This window comes from Callospermophilus lateralis, chromosome 11 (assembly GCF_048772815.1).
Source record: "Callospermophilus lateralis isolate mCalLat2 chromosome 11, mCalLat2.hap1, whole genome shotgun sequence".
NCBI lineage: Eukaryota > Metazoa > Chordata > Mammalia > Rodentia > Sciuridae > Callospermophilus > Callospermophilus lateralis.
This window is the reverse complement of record NC_135315.1, coordinates 91,886,091-91,907,244: the sequence shown is the minus strand read 5'-3', so window position 1 is coordinate 91,907,244 and position 21,154 is coordinate 91,886,091. Positions and strand designations below refer to the sequence as shown.

Below are 21,154 nucleotides of genomic sequence, written 5' to 3'. Positions count from 1 at the left end.
ACATCCCCAGCTATTTTGTATTTTACTTAGAGACAGGGTCTCACTGAGTTGCTTAGGGCCTCACTTTTGCTGAGGCTGGCTTTGAACTTGCAATCCTCTTGCCTCAGCCTCCGGAGCCGCTGGGATTACAGACCTGCACCACCACGCCTGCTTCACAGAGCACCCTGAGTCCACATTGGTGCTGGCTCTAGGGAGTCTTCCCCAGTATCCACAGTGCTACATCTAGTAAGTGGTATAAAACAATGTGCAGTCAGCAGAACAATCAATTGCAGTATGTATTCATTCATATATAGCCACGTACTTACAAAAACCTTTTGGAAGGATCAGAACAGCAGTTCCTTCTGAAGATTAGAAATGTGGCTGATGTGTGTCTCTATCAGACTTGGGGGCCCAGCCCACCCCAGTTTTATTCCTTGTTTGTCCATCTCAGGCTGATGCCTCTGCCCAAGGGAACAGAACAAGCTACGGGACCTGTGGGACCAACAAGGCCTGTGAGGCCCGACTAGGCAAGAACACGGTGGAGACAAGGAGACCAGCGGATCAGGAGGGGGAGATCCAGGTCTCAAGGGATCTCCCAAGAAGAAGTGAGACCCAGGATGGCGGAGGTCAGCTCCAACCTTGGACCTCCTCCCTCCTCCTGACCGCTCTGAATCAGCCAGATTTGAACTTTCCAGATTCGGTCCTGCACACCACGTCTTTGAGTGTGGATTTTACCCCCCCTGGGCAGGGAAGTTGGATTAGACATGATCCCACTTCGTGACAAGGATAATGAGCCTCAGAGAATCTGGCTGCTTCCAGGGCTGGTGTGTGGGAAATGCGGGCTTCAGGCTCTGCACAGTGGACTCCACGTTCTAGGTCCTTTTCAGAGCCCAATACTGACTCCCTTTCCCCGAACTAACTGCAGCCTTTACCAGTTCCTCAGAGTGGGCAGGGGCCGCTGGAACCTTTAGGTTCTTCTTCTCACTGAGAACCTCTAAAAGGCTATTTCTCTACTTCTGGCCTGTAGGGTTCCCTGGAGGCTGGGAGCTGAGACTGGAGATAGCAGTCTCCCTGGCTGTATGCGTGTGTTGGCACCGTCAGAGGTCTCATTTTATTTTCACCCTCAATGAGCTTTGTCCTTTGTGGTTGGTGGCGTGACTCAGTTGGCAGACCTGGGGTCTTTCCAACATGTCCCCCCACCCCCATTCTCTCCCACTAGAATCCAGTGCTTGATTTTGACCAATAGGCTTGTTTAGGAGAGAGCCCAGAAGAACAGAAGAGATTATACAACAAAGGAAGTGGGGTCACCTTGATGAGAATCACCCAGACCATGTAACTCCAGGGTTTCATAATTATTTTCTGGGCCTTGTGCCCCAATCCATGGCAATAAAAATACGAATGGTTTGTGTTATTAATAAGATGACAGAAAGGCAGTAATCATCGGAGACCTAGGAGAGGCCTTTATGACTCTGGGGAAACCTAATGTGAACTGATGGTTTGGCCCTGATCTCACGCAACGCAAGAGTGGGTGCGTGTTTTGAAGGGGCAAGGGGCGATAGCAAGTGGGTGGGAGCAGCCTATGGCAGAAGCTGGTTGGTCCACGATTCCCATCGGCCATCACCCACCTTCACACGCAGCCCCTGCATCCTCCTCGTGTCCACAGTTGAAGGTCTTGGTCTGGTCACATTCAGCCAGTGTCCTTTCTGTCCCGTTGCACTGGGCTTCCTGAAGGTGCACAGGCTGGGCCTCTTCTGCCCCTGGTTGGTACAACACACCTGCGGGTGTGTGTTTGCCTGCTCCGCAGCCCAGTTCCCGACACACCACAGCCACTTCCTTCATGTCCCAGCCATCGTCACACACAGTACCCAAGTGACCTTCCTGTTTCATCTCCACCCGCCCTTCACAGTGGTGGGGACCATTCATCTAGCAGACTTTCGGAGGAGTATCTGCAAACAGAAAAGTTATAGGTGCATTTGGGAATCGACAGCCCCCACCTCTACTTTTCTTTGGTACCAGGGATTGAATCCGGGAGTGTGCTAAACCACTAGAGCCACATCCCCAGCCCCCCCCTTTTTTTTTCTTTTGAGACAAGTTTTCACTAAGTGGCTCAGGGCCTTGCTAAGTGGTGGAGGCTGGCCTCGAACTTGTGATCCTCCTGCCTCAGCCTGTTGAGTTTTGGGATTACAGCGGGCACCATCACTTCTGGCTTAAATTGTGTTTTAAAGCGTTGGAAAATTTGAAATGACTAATAAAAAAAGATTTAACAAGGAAGATAAAAATCTAGCAGGCTTTAGAAAGTTGTTGGGGTTAATTCCAAAGACTCTTTAAGTTGCAGATAATTCCAACATTGTTTTAAATCGCTGCAGGATATAGAAACTGTGGAAACTCCTGAAATTGTTCTTCTGAGGCTAACCTGTCCTTAAAAGTAGAAAACTCACTTTTAATGAGGATGCAAAAGAGCTGGCAGGTAGCTCAGCGGTAGAGTGCAGGCTTAGCTGGGTTCAGCCTCCACCACCAAATAAATGAGGTGATCCTAGTAAAAATTTAAACCCCAGGAAGTGCTCCACTCCTGGTTTTCCCAATTTTTCCTTAGGTATTTACAAGAGTTGGTTGTATCTAATTGTTCACTGGAAGCTCTGGGTGTGCAAGGTCTTTCCTTGATTTTTTTCTCGGCAATGCCTTCCTCTCTTTTCCATGCTCACCCACCCCTCTCCTTACACTGAGCTGACCCCAGTACAGTGTCTTGCAAATCTTTTTTGTGCATATTTTGTTATCCAGGTGAAAGGGAAACAGATAGTAGGTGTTTGTAAGCTTTGGACCAGTGACGTCGTTAAGACCCATTGGAGGGCCTGGGGAGCTGAGAGACTTCTGGTAGACCTCTGATTGGCTGGAGGGAGGGGAAATCCAATGGAAAGGGGGCACACGTCGTTGCTGGTCCTACCTGTGACACTGAGTTGCATCAGCTCACTGTGCCGGGCTCCCAGGCCATTGTCAGCCTTACAGAAGTAGGATCCAGAATGTTCTGCAGTCAGGGAGAAGTTGAAGGAGGCTCCCCCTCCAAAAGGGGCTGAGCTGTTCCCCAGGGTGACGTCCTCGTAATAAAACCAGTACAGGATGGGGAGAGACGCTCTCCCGTTCTCACAGTGAAGCTCCATCACAGGTCCCATGAAGGCCCGGGTCCCAGGGGCACCGAACGTGAAGATGGGATGTGACACTGGAACTGCAGAGGCAGAGGTGCCATCGGAGAGGGAGGTGGGAATCACAGCACCCCCCACTCTCACTGGAGGGTCCTCCAGAATTCCCCCTCCTGAGCCTTTCTCAAGGTGGCCCCTCCTGGTCTAACCTCACAGAGACGGTTCCCCCATGGAGCTCAGGTGAGCTCGGATGGAGACTTCTGGACACATGCCTCTGAGCACGCCAGGGAACCTGCCTCCTGACCACCTTCTCAGCCTCCTTCAGTGCCTCCGCGCCTGGCACTGCCCCCTTCACCCTCACAATGATGGCCCTCCCATGCACCTTCTGCCCCGAGCCTTGTCATTTCCTTTAGAGCACCCTCTGCTGCAGGAGGAAACCCACCCCAGTCAGGAGTCGCTGGCTGGCTGATTGCAAGAACGCTCCTCACCCCTCACAGTGATGTCCACCACCTGGCTCTGCACGGGGCTGTAGCTGTAGCTGTTGTCGGCTGTGCAGTTGAATCCCCCACCGTGGCTCCCCCAGACGACTGGAATCTCCAGCTCTGCTCTCTGGGAACACTGCGTCTTCCTCCCCAGACTCTCTGATGTGTCCTCTCTGTGCCAGGAGAATGTGGTGACCCCTGTGCCTTTAGCCACAGAGCAGACAATGACCAGCATCTCCCCCTCAACTGCCTGAACCCCTGGGGGCTGGGTCTTCATGGAAACCTGAGACACAGGGACCCCTGTGGGAACACAAGAGGAGACGGTGTGGGGAAGGCAGGGCAGTGGTGCAGTCCAGTACCACCTTTGGAGCATTATGGCAAGTAATATTTGAATGCAATGTTTAGGCAGAGGAGAGTCCACTCCACTTGCCTGAGTTTTTTTGTTTGTTTGTTTGTTTTTAAAGTGGGAAGATAATATATTGAAGGATGTTATACAGGACCACCCCGTAATGTTCCAGTCAGTAACAATCGCATATCCTTACTAATGTCCAGTGTCTACAATGACGTGCTCTCTCCTGACCTCCTGGTGCATGGGGGCAGTAGGAGTGGTGGCAGATCATACAGCCTGGGGAGACAGGCAGACGGAAGTTACAGTTCAACTCTGCCACTCATTCACCGCGTGATCTGGGAAGGTCAATACCTCCAATCCTCGTTTTTCTCAAACATAAACATGTGGGTAATCATCCTAACCTCGCAGAGTTCTCATGAAGATTAAATGAGATGCAGATAGAAAGCACTTCTCGCTATGAAGCTGTTCGGCAATATCTCAACATCTCGGCCATTGTTAGGTAGAAAGTGGTGCAAGAGGATTAAAAGTGCAGACACTTGGAACCAGAGCCACCAGGATCAAGTTGCAGCTCTGGATTCCCTTCAGTTAGTCTTGTAATGACTCTAGGCATTAGTTTTCTCATTCACAAAATGGGGATAATAATAGTGCATATATTACAGTGACTCATCACAGTACTGTTTCATAGGGCTGCTATAATTACTAAATGTTAAAATGCTCTGAAAAGTGCCTTCTACAAGGTGAATGTGCATAAGTCTTCCCTGTTGCAGATATTTATGACCATCAGAGAGATTCTCCTAGAACTGAGCACAACGTACAGTGATCCTTTTATAAGTGCCGGGGATTGTTGTAATCATTTCTTTCATTATTAATTATTATTGTTACTTAGTGCCTTCGTTGCTCCATTAAACATGCATCCTAGTTGGGTCACTTCTTGCAAACAAAACACCATGATTTTTTATTTACTTCTTGGTTTGCTGGTGAGTGCTCGTTTCATGATAAATGCTCCAGAGAGGGATTATTATTATCACTGCTTCTCTGACAGGTAAAGCAAAGTTATGGGGAAATGATATCCCTGCAGAGATTATTAGAGAAGAGCCCAGGCGGATCATGGTAGCCCCCTCATCCATAGGGATTGGGGAGCACAACTGAGAAGACAGCCCATGGTCCAGGCTGTGCCCCATTCTTCCCTGCTTGACTCAGCCCTGCCTGACCCAGCCCTGGTGACCCAGCCTGTCGATGCTCACTCTGCACTTCTATATAGGATGGGCGGCTCTGCTTGGAGACATGATGAGACTCTGTCCTGGCCTCACACCAATAATGCCCCGAGTCTTTTTTCTGTGTTGCTGGGATCTTAACCCTTGCTGAGGTCCAGCCTGACCTCATGGTGTGGCCATCTCTGATGAAGGAGTATTGAAGCCGGGTCGATGACTTCGCTGAAGGCAGCTGGGTATTACAGGACAGCATCATGGAGCAGCCCTCTGTGGGTCGCAGGGATCTGGCTCTCAATTCAGGGGGCGGAAACAGCTCTGGAGGGAGAGATGACACAGAGACTACCCATTATCTGTGGACTGTGGAGTTCCTGATGAGAAGTGGCCCCAAAGAACCCAACACACAGACCCAGATTCAAGGACTCTCAGCCCACCCACCATTTCTCCCTCCGTGTGTGGTCTTCTCTTCCCGCCCCCCCTTCCCACCAAACGCCTAATCCTTCCCAGATTCATCCACTCCAAGAGTGAGGGCCTCACCTTGGACAATGAGCCACGTAGTTCTTGTCTCTTCTGTCACACCTATAGGAGGTAATAATGTCCTCTCTGCCTTACAGAAATAGGAGCCACTGTCACTGCGTCTTGCATTTGAAATGGTGTAGCTTGTGGCATTATGGTAAGTGGATATTTGAAAGCCGTCCTTATAGTACGTTAGTCTATTTATCCTGTCATTTGTTTCCCAGAGCATCTCATAACCACCTGGTCTCCTTCGTAGACATTGTGCGGTATGTTGATACTCAGCCAGCCTACAAAAGAAGCAAAGGGACCCAGTGACAAGGCTGCCCCCTGCCCTGGTGCCTTCCCTTCTGCTTATAAGGGGAAGGAACAGAGCTCTATCGTGAGTCAGTCTGAGCATCTGCAGTTGCCTTGGGTCCTGCTGGCTCTCTGAGCCTCCCCGCTAAGTAAAGTTGAGCTCCACCTCCCTGGCAGTCTGTCCAACAAACATCTTGTTAGTTTTCTGTCTGTTAACAGGTTTTGATGCCATTCTTCCCAGCAATAAACACTTGGAATAAATATGGATTTGAAATGATCCCACTAGCATCTCCTTCCAAGTGACTGCGGGTCCCTACAGGAGCCATAATTAACTCTCTCTGCGTGTTTCATTCCTTGGAGACTCTGTTTAGTGGTACCATCAACCCAAAGGCCTTCTCTCTGATATTCTCCCTGCATGAAGCAAACCGGGTCACTGAGACACTGGCCCAGGGACCTACATCTTTAATCTCCCGAGTTTCCTCTGCAATGCTTTATTCAGAGACTCTGAGAATCGTTTTCATGAATGGGTCTGGATGATCCCTATGAGAAGGGAAGTGGGCCCCTCCACTTGTTGGGTCATAGTCTCCCCTTGGGAGATAATACTCATTAGGGAAATAATGAGCAGCTTTGGTGCTTTGGCTCTGCCCCCAGCAGGAAAAGGAAGAACAGTCGGAGGAGCCTCTAGACCATTTCCTGAAGAAGGGAAGGAGAGCCAGCCACCATGCTGTTCTGAGACCCAGCCCTATAGACCTGGGCTTTGGGGGGACATTTCAGTTGGCAACAGAACTAAAAATGTGGGTTCAAATGTCAATTTGGAATCGTGGGATTCCAGGGAAAATGTTTGTTGTTCTGATAAAAAAATAAAAACACCTAATCTCAGACCTGAACATTGGGCTATTCTGCTGCAGGGAGGAGACAGGGCATGCAAGTGCTGTGCAGGCTGTGTGCCGAGCTCAGTGCTCTGGTATTTCGGAGGAGGGGTAGCGGGACCCTGCCCAGGGTCCTGTCTCCGAAGAGAGATCATCCTCTCACAGCGAGGTCTCGGTCACAGTCTCCAAATTGAGAGAAAACACTTTGAACTTCCATCGTAGATAATAGACCTTCTCATCTTTTAAATTTTCTGGGTTTGTACATCTTTACCAGGTTCACTATTTCCATGTATCTATTTAATATATTTAAGACACAGGCTCAATTTTTTTTTTTTTTTGTTCTGAATAGTGCAAAGTGATTAAACGAGTTCAAGGACAACTTCTGTACATCATTTAACCACTTTGAAAATTCTGCCAGTAGAATAGGGAATGGGGGTGGGTGGCAGGGGGACAGCATCAATAAAGAGAGAGGAGTGTGGGAGTCCAAATATGTTCTTCCTCCAAATTGACAGTGGGAAAGATTTTTCAGTGATGATGATAGAGATATAATCAGCTTGATTAAAGAAATATTTAAGGAGTAATATTTATGTGACCAAGTTGGTAATAATGATAGGGCAAGAGACAGGGGGAAATGCTAAAACCAGGTTTTCCTGAACTGCAATAAGTTTTTAACCATTAAGATACCTGGTTATTGGTCATTGAGTGTTTTTTAAAAATTTTTATTTTTAGTTATAGATGGAAACAGTATCTTTATTTTAATTTATTTATTCATTTTTTTATGTAGTGCTGGGGATCAAACCTAGGGCCTCACGCATGCAAGGCAAGCGCTCTATCACTGAGCTACAGCCCCACCCCTGTCATTGAGTTTTGACATTTTACCTACAGACCCATTCCCTAGATGTGGGCACAACTGTACATATATACACATTCTATCGTAATTTCAGGGAATTTGTTGGATCCCACGAGGCTGCTCCAGAGACGAATTTAAGGACCTTCTTGCTTAAAGTTACAAGCCTCACTGCACAAGCCTCACCCCGCTGCTTATTAGAGAATGGATGTGTTCTCAAAGGCATGAATAAAGAAGAAAATGTGCTTTAGCAGTCTCATATGAAACCAGATTTTTTCTCTTTATGTCACTATATTAGAATTCTAAGGAAAATCAGGTTAGGCATGGAAGAGTTTACAATCCAATTAGAAGATGCAGGGGCATTCTTGTTTTCTGCAAAAAGCCTCCTTGGCCCCTTGTTTCTACTCTATTGTAAATACGCTTCCCCTCACTGTTTCCAGGGATTCTGGTGGGAACTTTGAGCCCCTGCAGCCGGAACCAGGAAGAAGTTTTCCCAACCACACAGTGCGTGTTTTGCTTTCCCTTCACAGTTATCTTCTTTCCTATCTCAGGGCTCAACAGGAAAGGGGAAATCATGTGTTACTTTGTCAAATTCAGGGCAGGGTCTTCTTGCCCATGGAGTAAAGAGGCAGCCAAGCAGAGATGAATGTGGCATTGGAGGGTCCTGCTGTAGCTGGACAAGGGGGAGGAGAGAGAGGCACTGCATCCTCCTTCTCTCCACCCTAGTCTTGGCCCAGATCCCTGCAGCCCTCAGCTAAGAGACTAGGACAGGCCACCCCTCCCAGGCCTGGTAGAGTGAATCTAATTCTCAGAGATCTAAGAAAACAAAGAGTAACTCACCGGACTGGACACTGGCAGGAGCTGTGGGGAACAGAGTTGGAGAGATCAGTGCACATCACCGAGATCCTCACACTTTTAAAAAAGCTACAACCCTCTGAGCACTTTCCCATGGTCTCTCCCCTCCTCCTTCCTGTACACCCCTCCCTCATTCCATCTATTTCTTTTTCCTCCTCCCCCCACTGACAAACAATACCCCTGGGAACCCAATATTCATTTTACTATCCCAGTTCATAAGCATTGTGCGTACCCGTGAGCAAAAGCTTGTCATTTTGTTGGTTATATCCTGAGAAGTTTCAATATTTATTGCTCCTCTCCTACCTTTTTTCGTTTCCTGACTATTTTGGTCTGGGACACGTTGCCTACCTGGGAGTCACACGGAGCCCAGGAAAGGTCACAAAGGAAAAGGGGGTGCCTTTCATATTCATCGACACTGCTTCTCCCTCCATCCCAATTCTGGACCTAGTTTCGTGTTCATGTCTCTATACGGGCCGTATTTACAACAAAAGCCATCATCTCATCTATGATCAGCAAGACATGAAACCTATCCAAAAGTTCAGGGAGGTGAGAATTTAGCCCAAAACGTGATAGCATGGAGTGGGAGTGGGGATGGGGGAGGTAGAATCCATGTGGGGTGGAAATGGAATTCACCCCAATAGAAAATTTCTTGGTAGTTCTTTTAAAGAAGCCTTCCAATTTCCCTAGAGATCAAAGCAGAAATGATGTATTTGGTGTTTGGTAAAGGGATGCAAGGTCGTTTTGACTTCCTGGGACCCTGCTTTTCTTAATACCTAGTTGCATAATGTCTGCTAGTACTGAGTCAGAACCTGAAATCGATTCCTACTCATTGCACCAGAGAGAGTTGTGCCCCAGAACAGAGAGTTCTCCCCTGGGTCCAACCTGGTCCTGCTCTACCAGCCTACTCACCAAGGACCAGAAGCTGTAGCCACAGTAGCATGAGGTTGGAGGCAAGATGTTCTCCCAGATACTGTCAGGGGCAGCTCGGGTCTGCAGAGCAGCTGTCTGTCTGGATGAAGCTGGGGTTTGGCCCTGTAGTTCAGCAGGGATTTCATCAAGAAGAAAAAAAGGAAGTAGCTAGCTTTGTCCCCACCCAAACTCCATGAGTGCTGAGAAAGTGAATATTCTTCTCCTTGACAGAGTTGCTCAGATGTGTGTGAATTGATAAAAGTGTTTCTTAAAAGGCTAGATGTCTTCTTGCTATAGGTACGCTTTCTACTTCTTTCAGCTCTGTCTGCAAATGCTCAGTTCTGGACTTGCTAATGATCAAAACACTTGCTTGGTCTCTTTCAAAAAGAAACCTTCTTTTTGCTACTTAAGATGCACATTTTTTAATGCTGTCTTTAATATTATGACACCATGCCAACACTGATGCTGTTCTGCAGAGCTCCAGCCAGACCACATGAAAGACGAATAGGAATTTGTTAGAGATGGTGATGAGATTAGGATGGTGCAAGATGGCATTATGTATTGTCTGGGGTCCCAGAAAGATATAAATTCTGCTCAACCCAAGTCACATGTCTTCATGAAATGTTTCAGCCAGATACACATAGGAAGGAAGAAGTCATACCACCCTATGGCTACTTGAGGCTTTAGCAGTACAGTGATCTGAAGGACCTCAACACACATAGGAATGGGAGAGATCAGGTCTGTCTTCTTACACTCCAAAGTTTAAGAATAAATTTCGGAAGAGAGCTCTCGTATCAGGCTGGAAAGAGAATCCACCTTAGTTAAAAGGAGGAACTCGGGGCTGGTAGTATAGCTTTTTGTGCATGAAGTTCAATCCCCAGCCCCAAATAAGAGAGAAGGAAGGAAGGAGGGGAGGAGAAGAAGAGGAGGAGGAGGAGGAGGAGGAGGAGGAGGAGGAGAATAGTAGTAGTAGTTGTGGTGGAAGGAAGAAGAAGTAAAGAAAGAAGTAAAGAGTTTTAGCAAAAGGGCTGTCAAGGGAAATGTAGGCAGTACTACAGTAATAGGCTCAGAACAATGAACCATGCAGAGACCAGCGACCGTGTGAAGTCGTTACAACCCTCAGTGCTAAAGAAGCCGGAGGAAGAGGGACGGTTACAAAAACCCAGCGAAAACTGACCACTGAGGAAGGACTGTAGGGGGCGCTGTGACTGCGGAAGGTGCAGCTGCTCCCAGAGACGGTGGGACAGGGACACAGACACTCTGACTCTCTTCCTGATGTCTGACCCCCTTTTGGTGTCTCTTGTGGATAGAGTCCAACCACGCACCAGATCCTGCCAGATGCATGAGAGCAGCCGAGAAGGGCAGAGAATGCATCTGGGGTGGGGTGGGCTGGGCAGCTCAGGAGGAGAATGACCACCATAGACCTTGACCAGTTTCACCAGCACCAGGATTACTTGCCCAGCAAGAGCCTTTTTTCTCCCCCTCATGTTGGAATCTGCCCAACTCCCCCCGAGGCCATCAGTGTGCGGGGTGCTGAGGTACGATTCAGAAGACATTTAGGTCAGGCCCAAAAGGGTGTCTCAATCAGTCATCCTGGGTCAGCAGCACTGTTTATGCCAACAGAAGCATAAACCAGACAAATTCATACTTTTTACTGGTGATTTCAGACTCAAATTCCCCCAAATAGTTCTCTTTAGTTGTGTGATGTGACCGCTCCTCCAAGGCCTTCTGCCCTGAGATAAATACATAAGCATAAGAGGTGAAGCAGACCAGAGCCTGTCCAAGCTACGAGGTGCAGGCCTTTCTCTCTGATGTGTTTCTGTGGGGCCCAGGGGCAGTGGGAAGCCCAGAGGACAGACTCTGTCTTGCTCTATGCAAGGGAGATGAGAGGGGGCTCAAGAAATTGCATCCACATGCGCGCTATCTTGTGACCCCTTTGAAGTTTTGCCCTCTAGAAGAGTGGACAGTGAATGTGCTGAGTGAGCTTTTCATCAGAGACAGAAAGATGAAAGTGGTTCAAATCAAAGCTGTGTTTGAGAAAAACTCGATTATGTGACCAAGAAGGGAATGAGTGGCAGGACTGGAGTCAGGAAAGAAGGGATACCACTGGAACATTCTATAGACCCCAGGGTTTAACTGTAAGACATGACCCCATCCGGCAGTGGACGGGCTGCAAATTTGGTGACTCTTTAGAAAAATGGCTCTTTGTTATTACATGGTCCTTTGAGGTCTTGATGTAATACAGAGACACATTATTCCCCACAAACAGACATACACAAAGGTTAAGAGTTTTTTAGAGGCAATTTTGGAGGTTCAAAGTTTTCGGGGATATCAGATTAAGAGCTCCTCATCTGTTGCTATCTAGCCGCAAAGGCTGGGCAGGACGGAGATGATCCATTACATTTTCAAAGGACAGATTTCTGAAAAACATAACTTTCTTAGCAGTGGATAAAAGTGGGCTCTTCTCTTGGTTAATTACATTAGATTTAAACCATGAGGGGAAAATGATATGCTTTTGCCAATTCATTCACCAAGCAAGAGAGCACAGCATCTCTCAGCTTTCAGAGCTGCTGTGGCTCTTGTTCCCCGGAGTATCCTTCATTCCTACTGGAGAGGAGCCCCCCGCTGGGGAAAACAGAGAGAGTTTTGGAGCATCTGTTCATCTGCAGAAAATGGACTTTCAACATGCCACAGCTGCCTATGCGTCTTTCCTCTGTAGATGTCCTGTCGTCCTCCCAGATTTTGTTCCCCCAGGAGAGTGAGCAGATGTGGGAGGTAGGGATTCATATGTCCACCTAGCACTTCTGACTTAGGAAAACTCATCCCTACAGCCTTTGGCAAAAGGAAATAGGCAGGGAGCAGCCATGGCACAGTTGTCTGGTAGCTTTCTGACTTATGCCACCGTAATATCCCGGGGTTCAAAAGAACTGAGAGAGGGGAATTCAAGTAACGATCTACACATGGGTGGTAGGGAAGACTCAGAGACTTGCCTGAGCAGGACTTCTCAGATATTAAGTCTTGCCCCTCTGAGAAATTTTCTCCACACACACCTGCATTGCTTTCGTGTCTCCAGTCTGAAGAAGATGTCCAGGAGAATGAGAAGACGCAGGAAGGTAAGGGGCAGTTCTCCTTGAGGGTGAGTGATGTTGGGAAGGCCTGTCATGTCTGTGAGCAGAGGAACTAGGAAGCTCCAGAGAGCAGATACAAATGAATGGGAAATCATCCCTCTTGCAGAATCACAGCACATTTGATTAAAAAATAAATCTTTCCCAGGGTCTCTAACAATATCCTAGGAAACAGACTTCCTGCTTGATGTATTCGGTTTCCAAAGGTGCATATTCTACAGTGGTGCCCTGCACCCCACCAAACCCAGGTTACTGACACGGACAGATAAAGATTTTCAGAGCGAAGTAGAGTGGTGTCTTTAGGTTTGGCACAAGCTGTGAAGGGTCAACCTGGAGTAGGTGGTACATGTGAATAGCAGGTGGTTGCCCTGATGAGCATCTTCTCCTGGCTGTACTCTGGGTCTGCCTATTGGCCTAAAGTGCATATGGAGAGATTCATGGTTGAGATGCTGACTACAGGATCATATTCATAGTAATAGTCCAAACCCTCAATTTTCTGAAGCCCCCATGCACTAATAGGGACTCCTCTTTTTCCCTTGTTAAAGATGATCAGGATAGCATGCAGGTATAAACACAAAAGCTCTGATTCAGAATACAGAATAAGTGTCATGTAGAAACTACCTAGGAAATTGAGGTCATTTTGAAATAGTGATTATCCAAGACCACTCCTTAGAATAGAGATACCCAAGGCAAAGTTCACGGATCTTAACTAATGTTCACAGCCATCTTTCTGCTACCAGGGAAAGAAAATAGGAACACATCAGCAAGTTGCAGCTGCCTGGGAATCCGCCCTCTAGTTCTTTAAAAACAAAACAAAACAACAACAAAAACAGCATCTGTATAGGAAATCCTCAATGTAACTATCCCTTCCTTTCCTTTCCTCTCCTTTCTGTATGTGTTGAAGATCAAACTCAGAGCTGTACTCGTGCAAAGCACATTCTCGACCACTGGATTACACCCCATGGTCCCAATGTGGTGTATTATTAAGTCAGTCTGGACCCAGGTAAAATCAAAGCAAGGTCAACTGATAGAGGACACAAGTCTCCCTTTCCCATGATCAGCAGGACCATGGGCAAATGCACAAGTCAAGATTTCAGGAAGCTATGTCGTGTGTTACTACGACCAGGTTACTATAATTTTTGGTGCCCTCTGTCATTAAAATCTGACCTGACTCCATTACAAGGATGAGTTCAGGGCCTCCGGGAATTAAATATTGAAATTTACTCAACTCTTTTTTTTTTTTTTTTTTAACCAGGAATTAAGTTCAGGGATGTTTAATCACTGAGTCACATCCTCAGTCCTTTTTTTTCCCTTTAACTTTTGAGACAGGGCCTCACCAAGATGCTTAGTGCCTAACTACATTGCTAAGGCTGGCTTTGAACCACCCAAGCCCTTGGGATTATAGGCATGTGTCACCATGCCCAGAGAAGACTATATATACCAACACCTTTACTTATATACCAACACCCTTTTGGTGAGTTTGGAGTCCTTTGAGGAGATTTTTCAAAGGAAAGAAAGTTGGGGAAAATGCTCAAAGGGCAGACTTTGACCTGAGAGGGTAAATCAATAACAAGCTCCAGGTGTCTGAGTAGGGTGGGTGGGAACCTCTCTCACTGCGGAGCTACATTTTTCTTGGGGGTTGGCAAAAATTTGAACTGGTCATCTGGTACGTTACTAGACACTGTACTGCCCAATTGAAGGATGATGAATGTGTCCCACACACAGTATTTCTCAGTTCTGAGAGAATAATCTGAATATTAGGAGGAGGAGAAAGAGAAGAAGGCAGACAAGCCTTCAGTATCATCCAAAATGGCACTGTGTTAGCTTCCTGGATGTTCTTGTGGCCTCACGTATCCTAGACTGGGACCTGAAGGAGCCAAGCAACCTCTAACACCATGGGTTCAGATAAAAGCCTGTGTCCTCTGCTCAGAGGGCAAGAAAGAAGGTCAGCCTAGCAAAACAGAACACTTTAGGACAATAACTACTCTATTCCAGGCAAACATCACAGAACATAACTGTGACCCCATCCCCACCCATGCCAGGAAAGACAGTGGAAGTCCTAGACTGCCACCCTCATTACAGAATAGTGACACCACCCCATTCCTTATAGGGATGCAGTCACAAAATGACGAACTTGGAGCAGGAACTTTCATCACTGTTGGCTGTCTGAAAGACCCTCAGTGCCCTCTATATCAATGCAGACCATGTGAGGGATCTGGACTTCCATCCCTGGCCAGCGGTAATGAAGTGACCCTCCCCTTCCTCTTTTCCCCTCCATTTTTCTGTGTATTGACTTAATTCCATTTCCCTTTATAAAAACGTTTTATTGTGGTAAGAATATACACAATGTAAACATCACCATTTTAACATATTAAGTACGTGGTTCCATGGCGGTAAGTACATTCGCATTGTTGTGTGCTGGTCACCACCTTCCATTTCCAGAACTTTCCCATTCCCCCAACTAAAACTCTATACCCATTAAATAGTAATTCCCCATTCTCCCCGCTGCTATATTGTGAAAAAAACCCATTTGTTTCCAACTTTATGTCTCCATTATGTCAGACTTCATGTCTTCATTAATTTTACTACTCGAGGTACTTCATACAAGTAGAATCAAACAATGGTTGTATTTTTGTGGCTGGCTTATTTCACTCAGCGTAGTGTCTTTGAGATTCATGGAGCAAATGTCAAAATTTCCTCCTTTTTAAAACTAATGTGTGTGCGCGTGTGTGTGTCTGTGTGTGTGTGTGTGTGTGTGTGTGTGCATTTTATTTATCCATTCTTGTGTTGATGAATGCTTAGGTTGCTTTTCCTTTTGCCCTTGTAAATGATGTTGCTGTGACTAGGGTGTCCAGATATCTGTTTGAGTCCTTACTTCCAATTCTTTTGGATAAATACCCAGAAATGGAATCTCTGCACAATATGGTAAGTCTGTGTTTAACTTTGAGGAACTGCCCATATGGTTTCCCACTGTGCTGTGCCGCATTACCATCAACAGAGTGCAGGGCTCCACTTTCCTCAGATCCTAATCAACACTTGTCCTCCTCCTCCTCCAGCTTCTTCTTCCTCCTTCTCTTCATTCTCCTCAGTTGACTAAATGTACAGAGTGATTTCTGGGCTCTCTATTCAGTTAACTCGGTCTATGCATCCATTTTTATTCCAGTCCTATGCAATTGTTGATTGCTACAGCTTTGTAGTATATTTTGAAATCATACATTGTGATGTTTCCAAAGTTGGAAATGACCCTTTGGCCATTCAGGGTCTTTTGTGATTATAGATATAAATTTTAGGATTCTTTTTCTATTTCTGTGAATAACATCATTGGTATTTTCACAGCGATTGCATTAAATCTGTAGATTACTTTGGATAGTATGGAATTTTAACAATAGTACTTCTTCCAATCCATGAACACAGGATATATTTCCATTTATTTGTGACTTCTTCATTTTTTTGTTTTTTGTTTTTTAAATCAATGCTTTATAGTTTTCATTGTAGAGACCTTTCACCTCCTTGGTTAAACTTATTCAAATATTTTTTTGCAACTATTGTTAAAGGGATTTCTATTTCAGATGACATACAGAAATGCTTCTGATTTTTATATACTTTGTTTTGTATCCTGCAACTTTACTGAGTTCATTTATTCTATTTTTTTTGAAAGTCTTTAGGATTTTCTATGTATAAGATTGCCTTCTGCAAAAGTGACAGTTTGACATCTTCATTTCCAGCTTGGATGGCTTTTATGTATTTCTCTTGCCTAATTGCTTTGGCTAGGACTTCCAGTACTATGTTGAATTGAATTGGTGAAACTGGACATCCTTGTCTTGTTCTAGATCTTAAAGGAAAATCACTCCACTTTTCTACTTTAAGTGAGAGGGTTTTCATATGTGGCCTTTGGTGTGCTGATGTACATTTCTTTTATACCTAACCTGCTGAGAATCTTTGTCATGAGGGGATGTTGGATTTTGCAAAGATGCATTTTCTCATCTATTGAAATGATCATATGATTATTGTGCTTCACTTGTTAATGTTATTGATTTGGGTGTGTTGAACCATCCTAGCATCCCTGAGATGAATCACACTTGGTCGTGGTGAATAATCTCTTGGTTCTGTTGACTATTTGTGGACAATTTTGCATTTTTTTAAATCAGGGATATTGGTCTGTAGTTTTCTTTTGTTGTTGTACATTTGCTTGGTTTTTGTATCAGATAACACCAGCCTTGGAGAACGGGTAAATTTCCTTCCTCTTTAACTTTTTTTTGGAATAGTTTGAGAAAAATTGGTATTGAGTTTTGTTTAAAGGCTTGGTAGAAGTCTTGGGTTTTCTTTGATGGGAGATTCTTTAGTACTGATTCCATTTTCTTACTCATTTTGATCTGTTCTGGTTTTATATTTATTCATAGTTTAGTCTTGCTAATTTATATGTACCCAGAAATTTAGTCATTTCTTCTAGATTTTCCAATATCTCAATTTCTTATGATTCTTTGTATTTCTGAGGCATCAGTTGAAATGTCTCCTTTTTCATTTCTTCCTCTCTTTTTTCTTTAGTCTAATTAAAGAATTGTTGACATTAGGCAGGCACAGTGGTGCACATCTGTAATCTCAGTGACTCACGAGGCTGAGGCAGGCATATCACAATTCAAGGCTACACTGGGCAATTTAGCAAGAGCCTGTGTCAAAATTTTAAAAAGAATCAGGGATGTAGCTCATTGGTAGTGTGTCCCTGGGTTCCATCCCCAGTACTGTTCAAAAAAATTTTTATTTTATTTTATAAAAAACCAACTCTTTGTTTTATTGATCATTTGTATACTTTCAGTTTTTATTTCTTCTTTGGTATTTATGATTTTCTTCCATCTACTAATTTTAGGTTAGGCTTAGTTTTTCCAATTTCTTGATGTCCAATGTCAGAACATTTATTTGCTATCTTTCTTCCTTTTTTATTTTTTCCCCACCACCAGTTAAACCCAGGAGTGGTTAACCACTGAGCCATATCCCCAGACCTTTTTAATTTTTATTTATTTTTATTTTGAGGCAGGGTCTCACTAAGTTGCTGAGAGCCTTGCTAAGTTGCTGAGCCTGGCTTTGAACTTATGATTCTCCTGCCTCAGCCTCCTGAGTCACTGGGATTACAGGCATGCACCACTGCACTCGGTCTTTCTTCCTTTTTTATGTAGGCATTCATTGAGTCCCTTGGCTGCATACACTTGTAATCCCAGTGGCTCAGGAGACTGAGGCAGGAGGATTACAAGTTCAAAACCAGCCTCCACAATTTAGCGAGGCTCTAAGCAACTTAAGGAGACCCTGTCTCTATATGAAATACAAAATAGGGCTGGGGATGTGGCTCAGTGGTCAAGTGCCCCTGAGTTCAATCCCTGGTACTAGAAAACAAACAAACCAAAACCAAACAAACAAACTTCCCTTTTAAAACTACTTTGGTTGTATCCCATAGGATTTTCTATGTTGTGTTTTCATTTTTATTTGTCTCAAGGAATTTAAAATTTTCTTTTTTAATCCCCTAAAATTTTCTTTATAAAATTTGCAGAGTTTTTGAGTTTATCCTGGAATGCATTTTAGTTCCATACCATTGTGTGTAGAAAATATATTGAAATTATTTTGTATCTTAAATTTGTTGAGACTTGCTTTGTGGCCTACCATATGGTCCACCTTGAGGACTGTCACGTGTCCTAAAGAAGAACGTGTATTCTGCTGCTTTTATGAAAATGTTTCATACATATCTGTTCAATCCAGATGGCATACAGTGCACTTTAAATATGATATTCCTTTGTCAATTTTCTGTCTGTATGATCTTCTGATGGCTGAAAGTGTGTGTGGAAGTCTCCCACTATCATTGTATTACAGTCTGACTCTTCCTTGATCTTTCTTTTTTTTTCTTGTTTCTTCCTTTAGATACAATAATATTTGCTTTATATTTTGGGTGCTCCAATGTTGGGTGCATATAGATTCCAGATACTTTTGCTGAATTGACCTTTTTATCATTATATAATCATCTTTCCCTCTGGCAGTGTTTTACGTTAAGTCTAGTTTGTGTGATATAAATATAACCACTTCTGCTCTCTTTTGACTTTCATCTGCATAGAATGTCTTTTCTAAGTCCTTCATTTTCAGTCTATGTATATTTTTTCAGGTGAAGTTAGTTTCTTATTTCCTATTCACTTTTTTTAGATATACGTGACAGTAGTGTGTGTTTTGACATATTATACATACATAGAGTGCAGCCCATTCCAATTTGGATCCCATTCTTATGGTTGCCCATGATGTGAGTTACACTGGTTGTATATTCATATATTTGCACAGGAAAGGTATGTGCAATTCATTTCACTGTCTTTCCTATTTCCATCCCCTGCCTTTAGTCTCTTGAAGGAAGTACATAGTTAGGCCTCATTTTGTGTGAGGGTGTGTGTGTGTGTGTGTGTGTGTGTGTGTGTATATCTTTATGTCTTTTAATTGGAAATTCTAATTCAAGGTTATTATTGTATGTAAGAATTTACTTCTGTTATTTTGTGAGTAGTTTTCTAATTGTCTTATTGGGCTTTTGTACGTTTTTCCTCTTTTGTTGTTTGCTTTCATGGTTGGGTGGTTTCCTATAATGCTAACCTTTGTTTCCTCTCTCTCTCATTTGTGTATCTGCAGTAATTTTTTTTTTATTGTGGTGGTTGTGGAACTTACGCTAAAAAAAACCTCATAGTTGTCATAGATCTTTAAAGCTGATAATATCCTAGTTTTGGTTGAATACAAATACTCTAGACGTTTACTCTCCACCAATTTATAATTTCATAATAATTTGCATCTTTTTATTTTGTGTATTGCTTAGTGACTTATTATAGTTGTAGTCATTGTCGGTCATTTTTACTTTTCATCTTCAGACTAGAGATTTGAAAGATTTATAGACACCTAATATGGCTAGTAAGAGAGTATTCTGAATTTGATCATGAATTTATCTTGTTTTCTCTCCACTGAATTGACAGGTTGCTTTTGTCCTGTGCTGATTCATGGTTTACATTAAGGCATATTTCTGGAATTTCTGTTTGGTTTCATTGATGTTTTTATTCATGTTCTATTCCCAACCTTTTAATTCTAATAGTTTTTTTTTAATGTAGTGTTATAGTTTGGATATGAAGTGTCCCACAAAGTCTCCTGTGTTAATGCAGGAATACTCAAAGGTACAGGGATTAGGGTATGAGAGCCATAAACCAACCAGTGCCTCCTGGTTTGAGTGGACCAGCTGGCTCCTAACTGCAAACAGCTGGGGCATAGCTGGAAGGGGTGGGTCCCTGGGGAGTGTGCCCTGGAAGGGTGCGTCTTCCCTGTCCCCCTACCCCCACCTCCTGGTCATCATGTTCTAAGCTGCTTTCCTTACCATGCTCTTCTGCCAGGATGTTGTGCCTCATCTCAGGCCTAGAGCCATAAAGTTGCTGATAATGGACTGAAACTCTGAAACCACGAGTCAAAATAAAGTTCTCCTCCTCTCAATGGTTCTTGTCAGATACTTTGTCACAACTTCAGTGTGTGTGAAAACCAGGAGAGTTGTATTGGTATAATCTACAGAACATACTAAGACTCACCCATTATACGTGCATCTATTTGTACGTGTGTGTGTGTGTGTGTGTGTGTGTGTGTGTGTGTTTGTCTATGTAATTATTAGCTTTGGGTAACTACCACATCAAGATACCTAACAGTACTTTTACCACAAGGGTCTCTGATATTATTCTTTTCTAATCACAACTACCATCTCCATCCCTGTTACCTAGTTCCTGGAAACCATTAACCTACCTATTCTTTGTTTTAAGATTATGCTATTTCAAAAATATTGTATAAGTGAAATCATGTAGTATACATCCTTTTGATACTGTTTTTTTTTCATTCAGTATAATTTTTAAATGTTTATCCAAGCTTTTGTTTATAAACTAGTTTGTTCCTTCTTATCACAGAATGTACCAGTTCTTTTTACACAATATCTTTATTTATTTATTTATTTTTATGTGATGCTGCAAATCGAATCCAGTGCCTCACATGTGCTAGGCAAGCACTCTACACCTGAGCTACAACCCCAGCCCTGGACCAATTTGTTTAACAATTCACCCATTGAAGGACGTTCAGGTAGTTTTGGGGTTTGGGTTCTTATGAATAAGTGTCTATAAACATTTATATACAACTTTCTGCTCAAAAATAAGTTTTCACTTCTTTGCCTAAAATTGCAAATGCTGGATTATAGGGCAAGTCTGTTTTTAATGGATATAGTTTAAAGATTAATAAACTATTTTCTAGAGTGAATGTGCCACTTATTTTACCACCATAATTTACAAGTGATATTATTTCTCCATATTTTCACTGGCATTTAGTGTCCCTATTACTTTCCTTTAAACATGTGACTCATTTTAGTAGGTGTGCGGTGATGTCGGTGGTTTTAACGGGCATTCCTCCTGTGGCTGATGATCTTGCACTTGATTTCATGTACTTATTAACCATTTGTACATCCTTTTGGATGTAGCCTATGTTGTCCATCTTTAAACTGAATTTTTCATTTTTTAATGTTTAATTTTGGAGTTTTAAATATATATATATATATATA

General features: G+C 43.9%; 1 pseudogene; it reads right to left on the bottom strand.

The window, feature by feature from the left end:
- Nucleotides 1–1,596: 1,596 nt before the first annotated feature.
- On the bottom strand, nucleotides 1,597–19,973 carry LOC143385862 (Fc receptor-like protein 2; annotated as a pseudogene).
- Nucleotides 19,974–21,154: the final 1,181 nt, after the last annotated feature.